We start from the raw sequence: 23,816 nt of genomic DNA, 5'->3' as shown, positions 1-23,816 counted from the left end.
GGGACCAATGTGCCAACAGCAGGGAGCGAAAAGAAGGAACAGGTTTTAAGAGCTTTTATAAAGGAAGAATTGCAAGCTTGGTCTTACAGACTCTTGCCTTATAAGGTGACAAGTAACTCAAGCCGCTTAATGACTTTGGAATTAAACTCAGAGAAGTCGGCCTGGCCCCACATGCCTCCTTTGTAATACATCTGGGAATTTAAGTATTCATAAGACTAATTTAAAAATACCTATAAATTACACATATTAGGACAGGACCTGGAGAAAGGGGCGATAACGCTCATAAACACACTCACGGGAGAGCAGGGGATCATGCGACCTAATTCCAGATTCGCTCATTTCAGCTGCTCTGCCTTTTTCATGGGAACAAAAGAAAAAATAATGTAGAAATAATGCGAATCAAGGAGCATTACCTAGGAATCACTGAGATTAAAAAAAAAAGTAAGATAAGTACAACCTGGCGGTGGGCTCAAGTATTTCAAGCAGGAGCTTTTATGAAAATGCACCAAAGTCTGATAATCAGATAATAGGAGCATTGGAGAACAATTTACTGGGGAAGGGAAAGGAAAGGGAAAGGAAAGGAAGAGGAAAAGGAAAAGGAAAAGGAAGGAACAGCCGGGATTCTGGAAGAATGGAACAGAAATGGAGGGAAACTACTGCAGATGTTAGGAGGGTAGAATGAGGCAGGGGATAGGAAGGGGGTGGAGGTGGGGTCAGGGCAGGTGGGGCTCCTGGAATGTGGGGAAATATGAGGCGGAGCACAAGGACCAGCCTCTGAGGGTCATGGGGCTCGGGGAACGGGCATTTCCTTGGTGATCATGATGAAGTAAACATCAAAGACCCTGCTCCTCAATTTTATAGGCAGTGAGAGCCCCAGAGGACCCCATGATCCGTGAACAAGGGAGGGTGTCTAAACCCAACTGAAAGTATTCACTACCTCTGGTGAGTGGGAGCGTAGCCAAATCAATCTGATTTAAAAGGAAAAAAAAAATGCTGATTTTTGCAGCAAATTCACACCTGCAGCAGGAAGAATAACTGAGACATCACCTCCACTTTTGTTTCTTCTGTTTGCTTTGTTGGAATTATGCACCGGGAAGCCCCATTTTGAGATTCACGTGGGCGGGGGCAGTGGGTGATGGTTTGCCAGGTCTATGGTTGCAAGCACCATCTGCATGACTTTTCCCAGACCCTGTCCATCTCCACAGGTTCCTCGGCGCTGACATCCCCAGTGACAGAACAGAATTGGTTTCCCCTCCTCTTCTGAATTCTTCTCTCTCCTCCATCAGGATTTGATATGTGAACAAGAAGGGGTACATATGCCCAAGGGGATGGAGCTCTTTGAAAGGTACAGACCTGAGAGGAATCAGGACCAGGGAGGGGAGGGAGCAAAACAAGAAGAGCAAGCAGACAAAGCGAGAGAGTGAAGCAGAACGGGAGACTGGGAAGAAAGGCAAAGTAGAAAAGCAGAGGAAAAGAGGGAGAAGAAGAGGGGACTGTTGAACCCCTGACCCTTTGGCCTTAGCAAATGCTACACACACCTGAATATTCAGTGCTCAGTGCTCCCTCCTTGGTCAGAAGGAGAATTCCCCAAGGTGTCTTTGCGCCAACTTGCTAGTTAAACGCTCATGGACACAGCATTAGCCAGATGTCTCCTGGTCATACTTCATTTACTTAGTGACACGTACGTATTTAAAGCCACATTTAAAAACACATGCAAACATGGAACTATTGTTTGCTCTTACTGTCCCATTTCATTTAATGAAATCTGCATATTCATTTTTGGTGGGAGTATCCTTGTCATCAAGAGAGGCACTTCTGGGGTGCCTGGGTGGCTCAGTTGGTTAAGCGACTGCCTTCGGCTCAGGTCATGATCCTGGAGTCCCGGGATCGAGTCCCGCATCGGGGTCCCTGCTCAGCAGGGAGTCTGCTTCTCCCTCTGACCCTCCTCCCTCTCATGCTCTCTGTCTCTCATTCTCTCTGTCTCAAATAAATAAATAAAATCTTTAAAAAAAAAGAGAGAGAGGCACTTCTGAAGTCACCCAATACTTGTATTCAGAAAGGACTTAGAACATTAAAGTTTACAACTTTAAGAAATAATGACTGTATAAATTTTTTTTGCCTTTTTTTTTAAAACGAATTCTTTCAGGTGCCCTCCATTAGCATCCACGATTCACATTAATGGAGCTAGTTAATGGCTCATCTTCTCCAAGCAATACTTTGTTTTCCAACGGAAAGTAATTGAGAGAGAGCCCTATAAATGAGAACGTTTGCAAGGATTCTATTCAAAGGTGATTCCCTTTTCTTTTTCTTTGAAGTAAAATTCAGGTAAATAGGATACAGTTCTTCTAGAAGAGAGAATGTGATGGCTCAAGCCTAGGGCTGATTAGTTTTAACTTAAGATATTCCGGAGATTTCTGAGACCTCTGCAGTCAGGCCAGGCTTGGGACAAACTCCAGCCAACTTATACAGAGAGAACACACCCCTGAAGATACCTCAGCTTCTGCTGGGTTCTAGACTATTCTATCCAGGTCAGCCTCTCTAGAAACCGTGCCTTGAGAGACCGCCTCATCTGCCCCCTGGGAGTCACCGGGCAATGTCTGAAGACATTTGGGGTTGCTACTACCGGGGCTCTATTAGAGGTCTCCAGGGAAACAGAATCAGGAAGATCCGTGTGTACACATATAGAGAGACTTATTTTAAAGGACTGGCTCACACAATTATGGAGGCTGACAAGTTCAAAACTGGTAGTTCATGTCAAAAGGCCACCATGCTGCTGACCTGGGGGAGAGCTCACACTGCAGTTCAAGTGCAAAGGCTATCTCCTGGGGAAGTCCCTCCTGCTTCAGGGAGGTCAGTCTTTTGTTCTACTTGGGCTTTTGATTGATGGGATGAGGCCCATCCACATCATCGAGAAAGCATCATCCACATGCTTTCCTCAAAGTCTACCAATTCAAAGGCAATCTCATCCCAAACCACACTCACAGAAACATGGAGAATAATCTTTGACAACAGAGCTGGGCACTGTGCCCCAGCCACGTTGACACAAAATTAGCCTCATGTTCCTGGCATCTGGCAGCTAGGGATGCCATTACAATCCCACAGTGCCCAGGACAGCCCCCGCAACAGAGAATTATCGAGCTGCAAATGTCAATGGTGCCCAGGTTGAGAAACCTCAGATCATAGGCTCCAGTCACGCACCTGGTAACAGGACTGTAACATCACTGACTGGAACGTGATGGGTGTTTTTCAGTTTGTGGGGCACCGTGAGGTTCATCTGGAAAGCAACTGGTAACAACATCTTAATGAGGATCATTCTTCCCACTCTGACTTGCTGGGAAAGAGAATTATTCCACCGAGACCTACTTATGACAAGCCTGGTGCTTTGGGATTTCTGAGCAGGCATAGATTTAATTTCTTCACGCTGAGGCTTCAGTCAATCTTCCAGCTGCAGGAATGTTCTGGAGAGAAAGAAAGGAAAGAGGGGTCCTCGGACCTGGGGAAAATGTGAGCTCAGCTGTTCCTGGAGTAAAACCAGCCTGGGGTCTCATTGTACTGTCCAGAAGCATAGCCACCGAAGCAGGACAGACACACACAAACCTGACAATGAATTTGCCGAGAACAACAGAGCAAATGGGTCAAGGGCACAGTGGTTGCATTTGTTCATTTGCTCATTCATTCACTCGCTTACCTCATGGATGGCCTCGGATGTGCTGGGTGCTGAGCAAAAAAGGAGAAGACAATGAAACGCAATTGGAATAACGCCATCCAGGAGAAGATGTGGTGGTTTATGTATGGATACACAGGCTCGAGTCGGGGTGACTTTTGCTATACTCCGGAGGGAAAGAGTCCTGGATTGGGGGCCAGAACTGGGTTCAAATCCTAGCTCTTCCACTTCCTGGCTGGCCCAGTCAGTCATCCTCTTGGGTCTCCTATAAGATGGGAACAAAAACACCCGCCATCCCACCTGTCACATGGACTTGTGGTGAGATGCAAAAGCAGTAATGCCTGGCTTTGCTTTGTCAGTCGTAAAGCACTCGGCCAGTGTGCTCAACCCAGGCTGCACAGCTTTATAAACTACCCATGCCTGATCCTGTCCCCCACCGCTCAGACGGATGGCGTCAGAATTCCTTAGTGGAGGGCGGGGTCTAAGCACGGGTATTTTTAAAAAGCTCCCAAGGAGAAACAAAAGCACAGCCCTCCTATAAGAGCATTGTCAATTTGTATACCGTAACTTTCCCCAAGTATGCATAGTCAAAACTTCTCATTGAGTGACGCTTGTGTCTCCCGGTTGGTTCAACTGTGACATGAAAAGTAGATTTGGGCCATTCTGCTATTTGGGGTTTTGCTTTTGGTGAGTCTGGGGTCAGGGGTGGGGGACGGATCTCACTGCAGGCAGTGAAAGAAGGTGCCTCTTCTGGGTAGAGTGTGATTCCCTGATGGCAGGAAACAGGAGTCTTTAATCCAACAGACATTGGATTTTCTGCTCTGTGACTGGCACTTCTGAGACCACACGGGAAGCTGCAATAAACTGAAGAGACAACAGTCACTGCTGTCATGGAAATCATGTTCTAGCAGGAGGAGGAAGACAATGAAAAGTTAGTAAGTAAAAGATGTAAAATGTTAGATGGTGATAAATACTGTAGGGGAAAATGAAACAAAGAAAGGGTAAGGGTGCCTCTGGTCCTATGGAAGAAGGGAGAGAATGAGCCTTGTTGGTACCTGGAGGTACCCTGTTTTAGGCAGAGGGAAAAGCCAATGCAAATGTCCTGAGGCAGAGGCACGCCACGTTTGTTTGAGGAACTACCAGGAGGCCAGTATTGTTGATGAGAGTGAGTGTAGCAGGAGAGAGTATCAGAGAGTTGTCTGCGGGCCGGATTACAGGGCCTTGTGGGGTAGCATGAAGCCTTTTATTTTTACTCCACGTGAGAGGGATTTTGAGCAGAGGAGTGGATGATGGGACTTCCATCTTTGCCGGATCATCTGCTCTGCCATGTGGAGAATGAACTCAGGGGCACAAAGGTAGATGAAGAGAGACCAGACGGGAGGCTGTCCTGATAATCCCAGAGGGAAGGATGGGAGCTAAGCCTGGAGAGGGAGCTGCCGAAGTCGGGAGAAGTGCTGGGGGATGTTGGGAGAATAGCAGCGTTCAGGGAAGGCGCCGGCATCACAACTGATGATTCCAGGACAAGTTGACCAAAGCACGGAAGCAAGTCCGGTGTCCGTGTGTCAGAAAGCCAGAGTCCATCCACTAAGGTCGATGCAACCCGAAGCCTCTGGACAGACTGAAATGGCCCTCCCCTGCAGCCCTCCGACCTCCTCGTGCACTTTGTATTTGAAATGCTCCAGGTGCTATCACAAACGAAAATGCTTTCTTGATGGGGGAGAGACCTTCACCATTACTGAAGCCTTGAGAGAACGGCAATTCAAATACTGCCAATCACTGCTCCCTGCCTGAACATTTCTAAAGAGGAGACAGAAGATGTGATTCTGCACAACCTTGCTCGAGTATAATCATGCATTGCACCTGTTAGAGTGGGAACTGGCAGGACGGAACAGACGAGGTGCAAGGAAACAGGGCAGAGCCACGCACTGACCACTCTGCCAAATCCGTTTGCCCTGAGCGTTGGCAACTGCGAGACACACAGAAGCGTGCGGCCGAGGCCGAACATCTGCCACCAGATGGCGCTATTTCCCCCTGAACTGCCTGACTACTCAGACCCACAGGATGACTTACTCCCCAGGATTCTTAGCAAGTGGTGATCATTAATCTGTCCTAAAGTCGAGTTCCTGGAGCCCCAGAGCGAAGGGGTGAACGTAGTCCTGTCTCTTCTTGAGCAATTCTGCAGGCTCCCCTGGCATGAATGACTTGAAGATTTTGTTCTTCCCAATCAAGCTCTCAACAGAGATTAATCCAGGGGTTCTTAGCCCCTTTGGCAGCTTCTCAACTCCTTCTCAGCATCGTGCTTTTAAATGCATGAAACAGAAGGCATAGGATTACAAAGGAAGCCAATTATACTGAAATGCAGTTATCAGAATATTTAAGAAAATGTGAGACATAGTAATCTATGTGCTTCTTAGTGCAGGGAAGAACAGGATCCAGGGGCAAGCCTCCCATCAGTGTGCTTTTGAAATAGTAATGCACAAAAATGACATCTCAAGCTCTCTGCAACCAGTGTAATGTGATGTTTGTGGCCTACAATCATATTTCATGAAACTGCTTAATTTTAGTTAGAACTTCGTGAAAACAAAGATCTTTTCCTTCCTTTTTAAAAACCAAACAAAACAAAAACACAGAACAACAGTCCATGAACCTCTTGAAGTCCATCCAGGAACCTCTTGGAGATTGCAAGACCCTAGGTTAATAATCCTTGGGTCAGTGTCTCTTTAATGGGTCTATCACACATTTGCCAACTGAAGGAAGCAAAATATCGCTCAAGCTAGGCAGGCTCAAGTTAAAGAAGAAATGGTTCAGTATGGGGATCCAACACTCCTTTTTCCTCCCCACCCTCCCCGCGTAACCCTGCCCTACAGTTCTTCCTCTCCTCATCCTTTCTTGTCACACTTTTTAAAGATTTTATTTACTTATTTCAGAGAGAGAAAGAGAAAGAGAGCATGAGTAGGGGAAAGGGCGGGGAGGAGGGAGAGGGACAAGCAGACTCCCTGCTCTGCATGGAGCCCAATGTGGGACTCAATCTCAGGACCCCTGAGATCATGGCCCTGGGATCATGAGCTGAGCTGAGACCAAGAGTCAGACGCTTAACTGGCTGAGCCACCTAGGCGCCCCTCTTGTCACACTTCTGAAGCTCTAAGATTTCTTTACCATCTTCTCATCCTGGGATTTATTCTCTCTCCTTCAGTAACTGCAGCCAAAGCCACTTTTGGGGACCCCTTTTTTCCTCCCCTTATTTCTTTATCCAAAGGAAAGATTAGTCTCCCTCTGTCCCAGAAATAATGCTCAGTTATTTGTCCTTTGCTTTTCCTTCTTTTCCTTCCCTCTGTGGAGGTGGAGGAGGAAGAGGGAGGATGTGGTAATGGATGAAAGTCAGAAAAGCCCATTCATGACAGTAACAGAAAATGTGGCAGCTGGAGATTTTCTACATCATTCTACCTCAAATACCCCTCACTAGTCTCTATCCTTTACCCTGCTTTATTTTCCTCATGGCTCCGATCCTTACCTGAAATTAGTTGTGTATTTACTTTGTGATTTTCCATTTCCCACACTAAAATGCAAGCTACATGGGGGAAGGAATGTCTCTGTCATGACGATCTCTTGATCTCTCCAGTGCCCAGAACAGGCCTGGGTGCAGAGTAGATGCTCACTATTTGTAGATGCATAATTTGTTAAAGGAATGAACCAGTTTGGAATGGAACGGGAATGCAAATAACTCCAGCATTTCAAATTTTCAGTCTTTTCCCCTACCATTGTGTTTTATTGATTCTAGAAGTATAAAAACACCCTGAGGGAGTTGTAGAGGGCCATATTAATGGAGTGGGATGGTGGTCTGGAAAGAAGGTGACTTCTTAAGAATTAAAGGAATAAAACAGAGCATGAGCTTTGATAATTATAAGTGATACAAATGTATGTATCTTCATTTTATGTAATGCAAATTCATTTTTTGCCTTGTTATATAGGCTAGAAAATATTTAATGAAAACAAGTGTTTTTCTCCTCTTTTTTTGAAGTATGAAGAAAAGAATCCTGTATTTCATATTCTGTCAAACGCTTGTGAATTTCTATTGTGTGAATTTCTTTTAAATATGAAAGTGAATACATATATATCATAAAGAGTCACATATATATTGCAAAATCTTACAGGCTGGGATATAAAGACTATATATATATATATATATGTATATATATATATATAGTCTTTTAATAGTCCAAATGCAAGTTGGTACTTTTATTATTGATAATTTCTTTGCAAGTTGTCTTACTTTCTCATCATGCCAAGATAGACAAGGATATTTAATCGTTTTACCTTTGTGTGTCTTGAGCCAGGCAAATATAGGTGTGGTTTCCCGAGATATTGAACTGTTCCTGGTGGTACTTTTGTAACCTAATAGATAACATGGGTAACAGAAGAGTCTACGTGAAAAATCCACACCATTTTACTTTTCTAAGAAGGGAAAAATTAAGTTCTGCAAATCACAGACTGGGAAGCCGAGTCTGTCCGGGGAGAGACAGCCCGCCTGGAGAAGCTGCGAGAGACTCTGGTGCCAGTAGGTGGAGCTAGCGTGCAGTCACCCAGGACAAATGGCCGCTCAGTAACTTAGGAACTTCGCTTTGCAGAGCGTGCTACACTGGACCCGCATACCAAGTCCCTGAGTCCTCTCAAAGATGCTGGAGGACTGCACTAATGGTGATATATTTTCTGACAAGTGGAAAGACGTAGGCTGAGCACAAATGAGGTGAATTCAGAGCATTTAAAAATAAATTAACTGGGCATTCTTCTATCTTCCAAATTCTAAGATCTGTTATCCTACCCTTCTTTTTTCCCCCTTTGCTCCTTTATTTTGTTTCTTAAATTCCACATATGAGTGAAATCATATGGTGTTTGTCTTTCTCTGAATTATTTCACTTAGCATAATACTCTCTAGCTTCATCCCTGTCATTGCAAACGGCAAGATTTCATTCTTTTCTATGGCTGAGGAATATTCCATCATGTATACATTTACATACATTATACATACATTTATGTAATGGAATATTATGGATATATATATTTATTTATCTCCCACATCTTCTTTATCCATTCATCAATCGATGGACATGGGCTGTTGCTATAATTTGGCTATTGTTGATAATACTGCTATAAATATCAGGATGCATGTGCCCCTTTGAATCAGTACTTCTGTATTCTTTGGGTAAATACCTAGTAGTGCAATTGTTGGATCATAGGGTAGTTCTATTTTTAACTTTTTGAGGAGCCTCCATACTGTTTTCCCGAGTGGCTGCACCAGCTTGCATTCCCACCCACAATGCAAGAGGGTTCCCCTTTCTCCACATCCTCACCAACACCTGTTGTTTCTCGTGTTGTTGATTTGATTTTTGTTGCTATATGGAATACCACTGTATAAAAATTCCACAACTTATCAATTTTACTCTGGTGGTCATTTTTTCTGGTTTTGCAATTATGAACAATGTTGCTCTAGCTGGTCTCCAGGTCTCCTGATGCGCTTATGCAAACATTTTCTAGGACATCTATGTCTAGAAGTAAGATTGCTAGATCAAGAGGATGCATATCTAAAGTTTTACTGAATAGTGCCAAACTATTTTCCAGTGTGGAAATGCAAACTTATATTCCCATCAACGATGCAAGTGAAATCTCATTCAATGCTCCGCGCTCTTACCAATATTTGACATTGTTAGACTTTTTAAATTCAGCCAGTCTCGAGAATATGCAGTGACATCTCATTGTGCCTTTGATTTATGTGGCCTCTGTATTAATAAAGGTGAGTACATTTTTATTTGGATTCCCACATCTATTAAATGCTTAAGTCTTTTGCTCATGTTTTCTACAGAGTTGTTTTATTGCCTGTAAGAATTCTTCATTTATTCTGAATAATGTGTTGCAAATATCTTTTTCCACTCTGAGGTTCGCATTTTCATTCTTTAATGGTATCCTTTGGTGAACTAAAGTGTTAATTTTAATATAGTCCAATTTATGAATATGTTCCTTCAATAGCACCTTCTGTGTTCTGTTTAATATCTTCATACTCTGTGATTACGAAGGTATTCTACTACATTGACTTGTAAAAGATTTATTGTTTTGCCTGTCACTTTTAGAGCTTTAATACCCTAGAGCTGATTTTTTCTGTATGGTTTGAAGTAGAAATCAAGACCTTTCCTTCCGTCCTTCCTTCCCTCCCTCCTCCTTTTCTCACGTAAGGATATTCAATTGTTACAGCACCATTTATTTAAAATGGCATTCTTCCCCTACGACTTTTTAGTGGCTCTTTAGTTATAAATTAAGTGATAATTTATGTATGAATCTGTGGGTTTTCTATTTTATACCACTGTCTACTTGTCTCTCCCTGCACCAGTACCTCAGATCTTGTGTCTAGAGCACTATAATTAGTCTTGATATATGATTGAGCAAGTTCTGCCATGTTGCTCTTCTTCAGGAGTGCCCTGGCTATTCTTTGCCCTTTGCTTTTGCGCTGAATCTTCAGTAATGTAAACGTAGATGTATTTAGCTTCATTTCTTTCTTTCCTCCCTCTCCCCACTCACTGTCCCTAGGAAATATTTCCATCCAAATCCATTTCGTAACAACATGCATGCTTATGCAATTCTTGTTGCTTTCTTTTAGACACAGAAGATTTGAATTAAAAGAGAATTACCGTCTCCCACTTATCCAGTAAAAAATAATTTTTCTACATATCTATTCGAGTGGAAATGGGAGAGGAGATGAACTCTCGTAATGCCTTCACATCTTGCTTATAAATGACCTCGATGGATCATTCAGACCAACTTTACAGTTCATGTGACTTGAGAAACCAGACGATATAAAACAGCAAAGTGCCAGAGCACCACAGTACCTTCACACTTGTCACTTCTATGCCAACCTCTCTGGTGGTCCCAGTCACCTCCTTTGCGCCTCCCAGCCCTTCCTCTCCTCCCTCGTGATGCTTGGCCTCATCTTCCCAGGCAACCAGGGCACTCATGTTCTTCCTTCTAACTTTCTATTGAGTCTCTGTTTCAGGAATTAAGCTCAAATTTTTATTGCCTGTAAAGCTCCTATCTCCCCCAGTGATACCTGTATCCAAACAATAACCAAAGACATCTAACAGAATTTTACAAGCTCTAACTGTATTTTTTTTTTTAAAGATTTTATTTATTTATTTGACAGAGAGAGAGAGCGAGAGCAGGAACACAAGCAGGGGGAGTGGGAGAGGGAGAAGCAGGCTTCCCGCCGAGCAGGGAGCCCGATGCGGGACTCGATCCCAGGACCCTGGGATCATGACCCGAGCCGAAGGCAGACGCTTAACGAATGAGCCACCCAGGAGCCCTCTAACTGTATTTTTATGCTGTCTTTACATAAGAACATTGACATAACTTAGCATTAGGAAAACTGGGGTAAAATTTGCAGAAGGAAGGGTCTGTGTCTGTGCTGAGACTCAATCTGTTAGAATGCTAGAGTGCAATATACAACTTGACCATCCCCAAGGAGATCTTGGTAGATAAAAGGAATATGAGATAGAGCATCTTATTTTCTCAGACAATGTCCCAAAAGACAAGAGCAGAATCTCTGAGGCATGAGAAACCCTGCTAGGCCAACTGGTAAGGAAGCTTTAAACACAGACTATATTAATGAACTTGATTCTGTAAACATTCCTAGCAACTGGGAGTGGGAAGGACCTACCAATGGAAAAGATCTGGTTAATGGTATACTGATGATGTCACAAGGGACATGTAAGGTTAGAAGCCATGAATTTCAGAGCTGCAGCTTTCTGATTAAAAATACAGTCCTTCCCAAACTCCTCAGACATCTGGAGTAAGTTCTAATAATTAACTTATTCTCCCTGGCTATTCTTAGCAATTCGATCCTTTTCCTTCTAGTCTCTTAACAAGGTTCTAAGTAAAGTGACAAAAATTCATGGAAGGACATCTAGGCACCAGCCTGAGATATCTGAGAGGAAGCAAGAATCTTCTTGGTGTCGTGGAAACCACATCACACATGCCCCACTCCCAGGGCCACTTGCCTTACCTCTTCTGTTTAAGGAGCCCACACATTTGGCCACTGAGGTTGGTCAGGCTCATCTTTTACCAGTTCCTTCACATAAGTTTGGAGGCCACTAAGAGTCATTAGGGGGAGGTTGATTTACATGTGGAAAACTGGAGGAAATGTACTTTACAGATGTTCTTACCAGTTTAACCGTGAAAGCCCACATCTGTTCACTCTTGTGTATTACTTGGATAAGACCTCTCCATGCATCATCAACCACCTGCTCCAGAGCTGCCACAGATTTGAAACTGGATTTGAAAAATTCATCTAGAAAATAAACTACTTGATGATTAATGTAAGTTTCACAGTACTTCAGGAAATGGATGTCACCCAAATACCTGCAACCTTAGAGAAATTTATGGCAAGTGTAATAGTGAATAGAGCTAAGTTCAAAAACTTTATTAAAAGCCTCCAACTTTTAATTATATTTGATGTTGCATTTCTATACACTAATAATGAAATAGCAGAAAGAGAAATTGAGAAAACAATCCTATTTCAATTGCATCAAAAATAATAAAATACTTAGGAATAAATTTAACCAAGAAGGTGAAGACACTGACAAAAGAAACTCTGAAAACACTGTACTATACTCTGAAAACATTGATGAAAGAAATTGAAGGTGACACAAACAAATGGAAAGATATTCCATGCTCATGGATTGGAAGAACAAATACTGTTAAAATGTCCATACTATCCAAAGCAATCTACAGATTTAATGCAATCCCTATCAAAATACCAACAGTAATTTTCACAGAGCCAGAACAAATAATCCTAAAATTTGTATGGAACCACAGAAGACCCCAAATAGCCACAGCAATCTTGAAAGAGAACAAAATTGGAGGTATCGCAATACCAGATTTCAAGATGTACTACAAAGCTGTAGTAATCAAAACAGTAAGGTACTGACACAAAAACAGCCACACAGATCAACAGAACAGAAAAGAGAGCCCAGAAATAAACCCATGATTATATGGTCAATTAATCTTCAACAAGGGAGGCAAGAATTTGCAATGGGAAAAAGACAGTCTCTTCAACAAATGGTGTTGGGAAAACTGGACAGCTACATGCAAAAGAATGAAACCAGACCACTTTGTTATACCATACACAAAATTAAACTCAAAATAGATTAAGGACCTAAATGTGAGACCTGAAACCATAAAAATCCTAGAAGAGAGCATAGGCAGTGATTTCTCTGACATCAGCCATAACAACATCTTTCCATCACTCCAGCACTCCTGCTTTGGATGGAATCAAAAGGGTTCATCTGTGTGAGTTCCCATGAGTTTGAGGAGAGGAGGACACTGAGCCCCATGGTGGAGTCCTGGGCACCCCAGAACCATGGCTGGTGTTTGCCATTTGTTGTTATCTTACAGGGCAACCCCTCTGGTCAGGAATGCATCTTTAAAAACTTGGGGGAAGCAGTATGGGGGCAGGGAGTTTCCTCCCCAGGTTGTAAGCAATAGCTCTGGGATTGAGGAGGAGAAGCAGAGATTGCTCAGTCCTGTGCCCCCTTTCGTTCCCCACCCACCCCTAGAAGGCTTTGGTGTCTGTGTCCCCATCACGGGACAGAGGAAATGGGAAGGGTCAGTCAGCACTTTCTCCAATGACCTGGAGGAGAGGCGGGTGCAGGATTTTATCAGCTTACCTCCACCTTCTCTCATCCCTATTACTGCAGCCACCCACCTGCCTGACCATGACCCAAGACGACCTTCGGTCTCCTTCCTCACGTTTTGTTATCACTGGTTTCTAGAATCCATGTTTCCTCTTGGTTCATGAGTTTCTCCAGGGCTGCTTGTGGAGGAGAGAGCCAGCAGCCTGGGCATTGGTCATTGTATTCATTTCTTAGGGCTGCTGAAACAAATCGCCACAGACTTGGTGGCTTAAAGCAACAGAAATGTATTCCCTTATAGCTCTAGAGGCTGGAAGTCCAAAATTAAGCTCTTGGCAGGATTGGCTCCTTCTGGAGGCTCTGAGGGAGACTCCGTTCGGCACCTCTTGCCAAGTTTCCGGTGCCTTTCAGCAATCCTTGGGGCTCATTGGCTGCAACACATCCCTTAATCTCTGCCTTCAACTTCACATTGCCTCTCCTTGTCTGTGTCTTTGCCTCTTCTTAGAAGGACACTTGTTTTTGGATTTAGGGCCTGCTCAGATAATCCAGGAAGGTCTCACCTAGAGATCCTTAACTTAATTACATCTGCAAAAGCCCTTTTTCCAAATAAGGTCACATTCAGTTTCTGGGACCACCACTCAACTCCCTGTAGACATCTTGGCAGAAGCTAAAAACTCTCAGGGCAGCTGGTTCACCTTTTATCTGTTTCCATTAATTCATGTAAGCAGGGCATCTGTGCTCCTGACATCACCTGGCCCTCTTATGAAACATGCGTTCTTGCACTCTGGGGCCAGAGTCCTCCAGTATCCACCAAATGGTTCCTCTTTCTCAAATCTTCAGGTCACTAGAATTTTCCATTAAGGAGTTCTTCCTCGGTCAGCCTCAGAGGAAAGCCACACATGTGTCCCAGGTCCTTTAACCTTCTCTCCTCTCTGTCAACCTTAATAGAGACTTAACAGACATGCCTAGAGGGGCCAGACTATATAAAAATCTATAAGCCATTAACCATAGGTATATGAAACCAATAACAATCAATTCCCACACTTGCCTTCATAACATGAGAGGCTTCAGAAGCGACCTGCAAAGTCACAGTCTGCAGCCAGGCTTGTGATCACAAGGGGCTGGCCAGGAACAGTCAGCTCCTCCGAGGTTACAGATGGTCTGACCGTCAGGAGAAGGCTCTGTGGTGTCCTCTCAGGAGGATGATTCATCAGGATTTTCGAAGGCCATTCCTTAACATGGCGAGGGAATGAAGGCCCAGGAAGGATTTAACAGGGAATTAGTAATGGCCAAGCTCCTGAAATAATTGGGCTTTGAAAATCCTGAGTTTTGCTTTTCTAAATGACTCCGGGTTGCATTATGCCTATTGATCTTCCCGAGCTTTCACAGCCTATAAATGATGAGCCTTTTACCACACTCCATGACTGAAGGGCACACAACTGTGAGAACAGCTCATTTCATTTTTTTTCGATTTATACAAAAGTGCTGTGGCCCAAGCCCTCTAGGTACCCATCTCAATACATAAATATGCCAATTAAGCTAAATGGAAATCCTGCAGGTTAAGAGTGCCTCATAAAAGAAGGAGGCTTTTTCCAAAGCCAGTAAGTTTATCCACAGAGGAACCATTTTGTTGATCCAAATCAACAAAAGTGGGTTTGTGCCAAACCATGAAGGGGTGAAAAAAAATCAAAAATTCTGGGATTCAAAAAGGAAGAAAAAACATTTTCCTCCCAAAGCAAACAGAGAAAAAAATACCTCTAAGCGGTGAACTCAGAATTCTAAGCAACTGAAATTCTATTTATTGCGTTTTCCTAGCAGGGATTGTTGTTGGGGGGGGGGGGGGGTGGGGAAGGGGAAGGAAGCCAGTCCCAGAAGTGAACTGACACCAAGAGTGTGTTAGGTACCCATCAAATGTCACAAAGGTGGGTGTGGGCAAACCAGTGTCAGATACACTAGAGCTTGCTCCTCAAGGTATCGTCCTTTGTGCTGGTACCCAGCACCATTAAGAATCAGCACTACCTGGGAGCTTGTTAAAAACAGACTTTCAGCACCCCCATCTCCCTAGGCCCATTAATTGACGCGGAATCCTCATTTTGGCAAGATCCCTCGGGGATTCTCATGCACATTCAAGTGTAAGAAGCCCTGATCTGTAGTAAATGGCCAGTCAGATACTCACCACCCATCCCTGCGAAACTTAAGCTGATTCTGCCAGCCACTAGCATTCAAGGACTGGGGCTCTGGCTCTAGGTAATGAGCTGAGGGGAACAGATGAATAGGTTTTCATCCAGCCTCCCTCAATGTGAGCATAAGAATCTCAGGAGGTGCTCCTGAATGGGTTTAAATGTTCAAACTCACATTTACACATCTTCAAATCCTTGATGACCGGCTTCCAACCAAAAACTGGTATTCCTGAGTCTTCTCTGACAGACGCCTTATTTCAGATCTCATTCAACTGGAGGGCACTCTTAGAAAAAGCTTGGCAGTTTAGAGAGCCACGGATGGTAGCAGGGGACAGGTTTTTTACCTAGTGCTCTTGGTTCAAATGGGGGTGGGGGAATTGGCTGAAAGTATTGCACAATCTTCCCAATTTTTCTCCCACCATTACCAGAAAGGCATAAAGGTGACAGACCCAACAATGTCAACATTATTCAAATCATTTCGTGAAACCCCAAGCATCACTCTCACGTTCCCTCACTCAGATCCTCCCTCAGCCCCTGATTCTGGGGGTTCCTCTCCGTCACGTACTTAACAAAACCCACTGCCTTTGGATTGCTGCCCCTCTCCTCCTTCTCCTGCCAAACCTTCCAGGAATCAATAATTGCCTTTCTTTCCTTAGGACCTTGCTTGGTTTCTCCGCCACCCGTCTCTCTCTCTACTTTTCTACAGAAACAAGACTTGGAAGTCACAGGAAAGACAGGGGCTCACGAATACCCACTAGGGAATAGGAACCGAGAAGAACATTCTTTCAATGGCTTCCATGAAAATGCATTTTGTATGTTCTCACCCCCAAGACTTCACGCTCCCATTTGCTGCCGCTCTTTCCCCTAATCGTTCATCCCCTCCAGGTAGAAACAATAATCACAGACTTCTCCATTTCCCACCAGGCTGAGGATGGCTACTTGAGCAACTATGGTGGGGGGCAGGCCTTCTGTTGGACATTTGACTCACTTCTCAATTACACTTACACCGTACCCTCAGGTACTTATTCCCTTTTTAACAGTGAGAAACACGAGGCTCAAAGGAGTTAAGTAACTCATCTCCGGTTATGGAGTGGTTAGTGGGGAGCCAGTTACACCCAGAATATGGCTGGCAGGAGCCTGTTGCCCTCTGGGGGGAGCCGGAAAAGAACGCCGGGAGCTGAAAGAACCTGTAGGACAGCAGGAGCCCTGGAAGGCTAGGGTACTTCCCAGAGAGGGCTGGAGAGAGGAGGTGCTGCAGGTGGACGCAGGGAACAGCCCTTGTGGGAACTGCTAAGCTGAGGGAATAAAGCTGGAAGGAGAACGGTTTCCCGGATGCTGACGCTGAGATCAGGAAGAGCCAGTAGGGTCGACGGGGAAGAAACTTGGCTCCAGAGACGAAGTCTTACTTGTTCCATCTATAAGCCCCATGCCCCCAAATGACCAATTTTCAAGTACGTATTATCACAGTTTGGTTCCGCCCAGTGGACACCAATGTAGGGTTTGGTTTTGTTTTGTTCTGTTTCGTTTCTATGCCTGATGTTGTCTACGGACAAAACAGGGAGAATCATGTTGATTTAAGTGCCCGAGCTTTGATATCCAACAGACGTGGACTCCAAGCCGGGCTCTTCCAACCACTTTCTATGTGGCTTTGTGCAAGTTATGTGTCTCCTTGGGCCTCAGGTTCCTTCTCTGTAAGTGGGGTGATAGTGACGTCTAGCTCACTCAATTGATGCCATGTCTGAAGAGATCATGCATGTGAAGCACTTACTTTGTGGAAAGCCTCCCTGAATGATTTAATAGGCTGGAGGCTGAGGAGAAAGAGAAATAAGACAGTCTCTGGTCTCAAGGGAGAACAGCAGGGATGGGAGGGGAGGCATAGACTTTGAATTGGGTGAACGACCGATGTAGCCAGCTTTGTCTGGTGGGATTCTCACGGGGAAGCATTTGTCAGGTAAACGTGTGGGGTGAGCATCCATATCATACAGGACGGCAGAATAAAAATGAGGGGTATGTGGGGGAGCAGATCCCAGCTCACCTGAAGTGGTAACTTTCTCACAATGAACAATGTCAAAAAAATTCTCGACAACGAACGAATGGGTTTCCCAACACTGGGATTATTCAAGCCAGAGACGGATGGCCCTGTGTAGCAAGTGCTGTAAAAAAGCCTTCAGAGGAATGAGCTGCTTTGCTCCCACCCGTCTGCCTGACCTTGATGTCTGAGAGACTCTCAAGATGAAGGCATCCTTCTTCTCATCTTTCATCCTCTCCCCCCAGCCACTCTGCCCCTCGTCTCATTGTCTGGGACCCCTCTTCTGAGCTCCAGACATGTGCGTCCTATTGCTGACTGCACTCAGATGGCCCAATTCCCCAAGTCCCAAGCAGAACCTATGATCTTCCCCCCTTGTCCCCTCCAATCTGTGAGCAAGGATGCAAAGCTATTTCATGGGCACCTCACTTTTAAAGGACGTCCCTGCTGGGTTGCCTGGGAAAAGAGAGAGAAGGTACTGTCAGTAGAGGGAGATGTCAGACAAGAAAAGAATCTCATAGGCCCTGTCACTATGATTTTAAATCCACCCCCACCCCCTTTTCTTTTTGGTCTTAACTAAAAAAAAAAAAAAAAAAAAGATTTCAAAAATTTGCTAGTTTTTGAGCTCTGAAAAAAAATTATTGTTTTATAACTTCTGACAGCGTATTTTCTACAGTTGGGTGGGTTCTTTTCTGTTGATCTGCCTTATGCAAGTGAAGCAATATTTGCGTTTGGGTTTTAACATCTGCAACACTCACAGTCGCAGATATTTAGCTCTGCCTTCTCCCTGCCACCCACTGTGCAGAGGGTCGGCCCCACAGAGCCCAACTGGGTGTGCTTCGTCCAGGCCCTACACAGCCGGAGAAGCGGATCTAAAGAGGAAGACATATCTCACCAGGTCAGAGCCCCAGGTTTAGCAAGATGCTCTCTGTGGTTCTGGGTACCACTGCTTCTCTCTGTCACAGGCTAGGAATCCAGTCCAGCAAGTGTGTGTGGCCAGCCCACCTCTTGGCTCCATTTTGTCCCCATCCTAGTATTTCTTTGTTATTCTGCCCAATGATAGTTTATATCATCATCTACAATGTATCCTTGGAAACTGATGTAAATCCTTTTGGAAAAGGGCAGGATGGATGGATGTGTGGATGGATGTATGGATGCAGAGAGAGACAGAAAGATAAATAGATGCATTTCCACCTAGGAAAAAGGCTACTGACAAATCTTGACTATTTCCATTGATTCCACTTTTAGATCCCCTTTCTTCTCTCCTTCTAATTTAACTTCTCCTTGCACTCATTCTCCTCTCCTACCTCCTGTGCTCCATCCCTGCTCTTCTCCTCATCTCTGGGCCAGGATAGGGTTTAGGGAAATTACAGACTTTGCAATATTAGAACTTTCCAGAAAAAAAAAAAAAACTCCTCGAATGTACCAGTAATGCTAGGCCAGTCTTGATCTCATTGACAGTCTTCCTGCTCTTGTTCCATTCTCTGGTCCATCCCTGGTCCTCCTTTCGGAGAGCTTACCTCCACCTTGTATCCTGCCCAGCATGGCCTCAGTCTGGTTTTCTCCAAGAATTAAGGTCAATTTTTACCTGAAGCATTTGGGTATGACTGTATTAAGCTGGATGAGAATTCTGGAGGGAGGGGAGCCTGGAGGAGAGAACCGTCAGAGGAGAAAGTCCTCGTGCTAGCTTCTGGTGAGAAGAGTCACATGCTGGGAACTTCCTCTAGACCTGGAATAAAGTACTAACACCTATGAGCAAACGCACACAACCGGGCTAGTCACATTCTAGCCATGCCATTAACACTCACACATGTCCTTACCTTTACCCCTGAGGAGGGCAGAATCAATCCTCTCAACAACTCAGCTCTTGTTTCCTCATCAGGACAATGGCTTCATACGGGAGGAGCTCATGTGAAAGCAAAGCCTACTGAGTCAGTTCAACGGTGGCGCCTCATCACACTCCAACCAAGAAAACCTTCATTCGGTAAACATCTATCGATTACCTGCCATATGCAAGAGAATCTGATAGGCAAATGCAGTGTGGGTGGAGAGTAGAGACAAAAAGCTGTGTTCGAGCCAGTTCCGTAGGACTCTTTGTGGAAAGTCCCATAAAGAAAATATTTATTCAGAATTAGCAAATCAAAGTCACCAGATGTGCTGAATCACGCTTTTGCTTGGCATTCATTGCCATGACATTAATCAAGCGGAATTCTTCCCCCGTTTGTATGGACATACTGTGCATTTCAGCCTCCGAGACAAAAGATCACTATGAGTACCAACTCTCCAGGAAATGGCAGTTATCATCAATTAAGCCCGTTACTGAGTCATCAACAGCTAGGAAGATAATTATTCCAGAACCACTGGAAGAGGGAGCAGGTTGGATAGGGAGCTGGTAAGTGCTTTTCCAGGAAAGAGTTCGGGAAGAAGCAGCAAAATGGGGGCATCATGGGAGTGGGTGTCGCATCTCTCTCCAAGAATGTGGTCATAAGAGAGGCTAGGCAGAGAGGCCTAAATGTACTACGTATTTTCTTCTGGTTTATCTGCGGTTGTGATACTTTAACCCAAAGCTATGGATTACCAACATAATAAATGAAAGAAAGAACAACCTACTCTGGTCAAACAGCCACTCAGCAGCCTTCAATCTTGAACACGTTGGTATAGGACCTCGGTTTGGCTTGACCCTCCTCCCGCGGAGTGTCTCTCTTGAACTGGCAATGTTTTCATTCCCACTTCCCTGGGTTTGGCACAGGTAATGCTTATTCTTCTATGCTTAGCACCGTGGTCTGCTTTTGCTATTTCCTTTTGTAAGAACCTGTCTGTTTCCTTCCTGTTTCTAAGCTGAGGCAATAAAATCGTTCAGTTCTGTTCTCTCCTTAAAGCTACCATCACTCCTAACATATTATGACAGGTACATAAAAAAGTGCTTTATAAACAGCAAAGCAACATACAAATGTTAATTGATGTGATTCTAAGTAGCTGTTCTAAGTATCTCAAATTGATTTCCAATCACAATTCCTGTTATCAGGTCAAATATGACATCGAAGTGCCCTCTCTGCTTCTGTGATGACTGAGCCGTCCAGGCACGATGCTATTATGACAGCCGGGAATCATTTGAAAATGAGCTTCACTTCACTTGGCATATCAGATTGCAATTTTAAAAACTGGGTCCTATTTTTTTCCCCCAAGTATCAGACTTGGTTCATATTCAAGAGGCACATGCCCCCTGCAGGAGAGGGGCTCAGACATGCCGCTGGTGCTGGGACATCAAACCAGGAGCAGGGGACCTGACGGAGGCACCTCGAGGATGGTCAGCCAGGTGGGGGGCATTTGCAATTCAAGGCCAATTTTGACAGGGGACAGGTGGTAATCTTGGCAGCTGATGGACTTCAGAGAGAGCCAGCCAAGGACCCCCGTGGGTGTGCCGGCAGGAGGGAAGAGCCTTCCCAGAAGTGCTGGGAGGGATGGGGTTGTGGCAAGCAAACACATCAGTGATGACTATGTTCCGTGACAGTCCCTGGGAACTTGTATAAGGATGCTTAGGCACAAATGTCACATTTCCTATTTTTGTTCTCCTGGGAACCTTCCCCCTCCTCATAGGTTCACCCCATTCAACAGATGCTCCCAGACATAGGAGAACTCAATTTAGACTCCATTTACCATGCCTACTACCTAATAAAAAAGCTTCCCTAAAAATATTTAGCATGAATTCAGTAGCTGTTAGGTGAAGCTGCAAAAATCCACTTCTTTACATGTTGCCAAACTTCTGGCTTTGTAGATGCAGAAGAATACGTAGGGTGTTATAGCATTTGAGCCAAAAGATGGAGAGAGGAAAGGATGCCAGTGTATTTGCACGTGTGTGTGGAAGAAGGGCGAGAAACTTAGAACATTAGTTGACTTGGCAGACATGGATGAGAAGGCTGGGGGACAGGGGTTGGATGGAGGCCTCGAGGTACATCCTTTTTACATTTTGAGTTTTGAACCCTGTGACTGTATTGACAATTCAAAAATTAAATTTTGTTAATTCCCAGTATTGTGACCATCTGTCACCTTGCTTTTAATTGCTGCTCATGTGAGGCCCTTGACTTCCTTACCATCACCACTCATCTATCTTCTTGATGGCCATGTCTTTTGGGGACATCACAGCATTGTCACTGACTGCTATCAAGTACATGGAACTTTTCTGGTTTTGTGAAAAGATTAAATTTTTTTTTCTTTCTCTTTTTGTCCATATCTCTCCAGGACGTGTGGTTTAGTTTTACTTTAAGTGGAAACACTGATAGGCAGAAAAGTGTCCTCAGGGTAGTCTGGCAGACAATTAGTTTTATGTTCCCAGATGAGGGGCTAAGATTCAGGAAAAGGCTTCAGCCCATATGTAGTCCGTAAGACCAAGATGGGCTCCAGTCTAACCAAAGTTGGAGGATGTGAAGTTATGCACGTTGTCAAAGCAGATCTGGATACAGGGACCCAGCTGTCACCCCATTTTCCTGCTGTTCTGCACATCCAAACTCCTGGGGAGAGCTGTCTTCATCTACTTTCTCCACTTTATCATTACTCCCTTCACTCTTCACTCCTGCAATGGCTTTACTCAACATCCATGTTACTCATTCCAATGGCCAAATCTCCATTTTCATCATATTTGCCCTGATGGTCACATTTGACACAAACTATTCCTCCCTCCTCCTTGAAGCCAGCTCTTCTCTTGTTCCACGTCACTCCACCCCTCTGACCTTACGGGGCCAACTGCTTAGTCTCTTTTGATGACCCCTTCTTCTCCAAGTTTTACTTATTAGAGTTCCCTGCTCTTGGTTTTCTTCTCCTCTCTATACTACCTTCCAAGGGACCGCATTTGGGTCTGCGCTCTAATTATCCACCTGTATGCTCCATGACTCTCCAACCCCTGACTCCAGACTCTGTCCTCCTGAGTCCACATGTGCACATCTAGATGCCTGCCTGATAACCCCACTTTGACGTCAAGTGGCCATCTCGGACCCCACAACCTCACAACAGAACTCTTGATTTCTGTCCCCAGACCTGCTCCCCACCTACTCTTCTCCATCTTAGTAAATAGCAACCAGCTGCTCAGACCAAAAACCTGGGAGTTGATCTTGATTCTTCTTTTCCTCTCCTACCACCATTCATCCATCTACCAGCGAGTTCTGTTACGGTCATCTCCAAAAGAGATCCTGAATCTCATCCCTGTCCTCCTACCCCAACACCCTGTCTCTCATTGTTTTATTGCGGCAGGATTTTCCTGTTTCCATTCTTGCCCACGTACAGTTTACTTCTCAAGAGCAGCCAGGAGGTGGGATAGATTCACTCATACCACCCTCTGCTTCGAACTCTCGAATTGCTGTTAAGTCTTTGCCTGAGTTCTTTCCTCTAAATCTTGAGGTGGCTCCCTCTGCCCCAGCTCAGGGCCAAGCACTTTGGTGAGGTTCCTCTGAGGGCCGCTGCGTAGTAGCAACGTCCAGGACCCTCCACACCCCATCCCCCAGGATTATATTCTTCACAGTACTCTGCACATTCCAAAATCTTATGTGTTTCTTTGCTTATGTGTCTACTCTACGTATCCCTCCCACTATCATGTGAAAGGGAAACTTTGTGTATCTTCGTAATTTATGTATCCTTGGAGCCTGGGATGATGCTGTATTGGATAGGAGAGGCTTAATAATTCATCAGCAAGGAACACTCCCAAAACTCAGGGGTTGAAAACAACAAAGGTTTGTTTTCGCTCAAACTACATGTATGACATAGGTTGGCAGGGGAGTTCTGAGCTATTCAGAGACCCAGGCTGAAGGCAGCTTTACTGTGTGGTGACACTGTCACCTCAACAGGAGTCCCCCCATTACTGAGAAAGGAGGGGGAACAGGCATGGAGAATCTCATGCCATCTCTTAAATGCTTCCACACGGAGGAGACATGTGTCATTTCTGCTCATCCTGTGCAGGCCACAGCAAGTCACAAGGTCATGTCTAACTTCAAGGGACCTGGGAAATGTGATCTCTTCTGTGCCTGGAAGCAGAAGAAAACTGGCAATAGTGGTGGGTGGCACCCTCGCACAAGCAAACCTAGTACGCCTGATTCTAAAGCTCACAGTGCCTCCGTGTTTGAAAGAATATGGCCCTAGAGTTTCTGTTTTGATGAACATGTTCTTTCAATCTGATTTCTAGTTATTTCTTAACACCTGGGAAACGGTGCCAGTAGCCCCTGGTGCTTCTGAGGTATAACTGCTTTTGTTGTGTCCCCCAAATAACTTGTGTCCCCCAAGTAACTTGT

Source organism: Neomonachus schauinslandi, chromosome 13 (assembly GCF_002201575.2).
Source record: "Neomonachus schauinslandi chromosome 13, ASM220157v2, whole genome shotgun sequence".
NCBI classification, from domain to species: Eukaryota; Metazoa; Chordata; class Mammalia; order Carnivora; family Phocidae; genus Neomonachus; species Neomonachus schauinslandi.
This window is presented reverse-complemented; position numbering follows the sequence as displayed.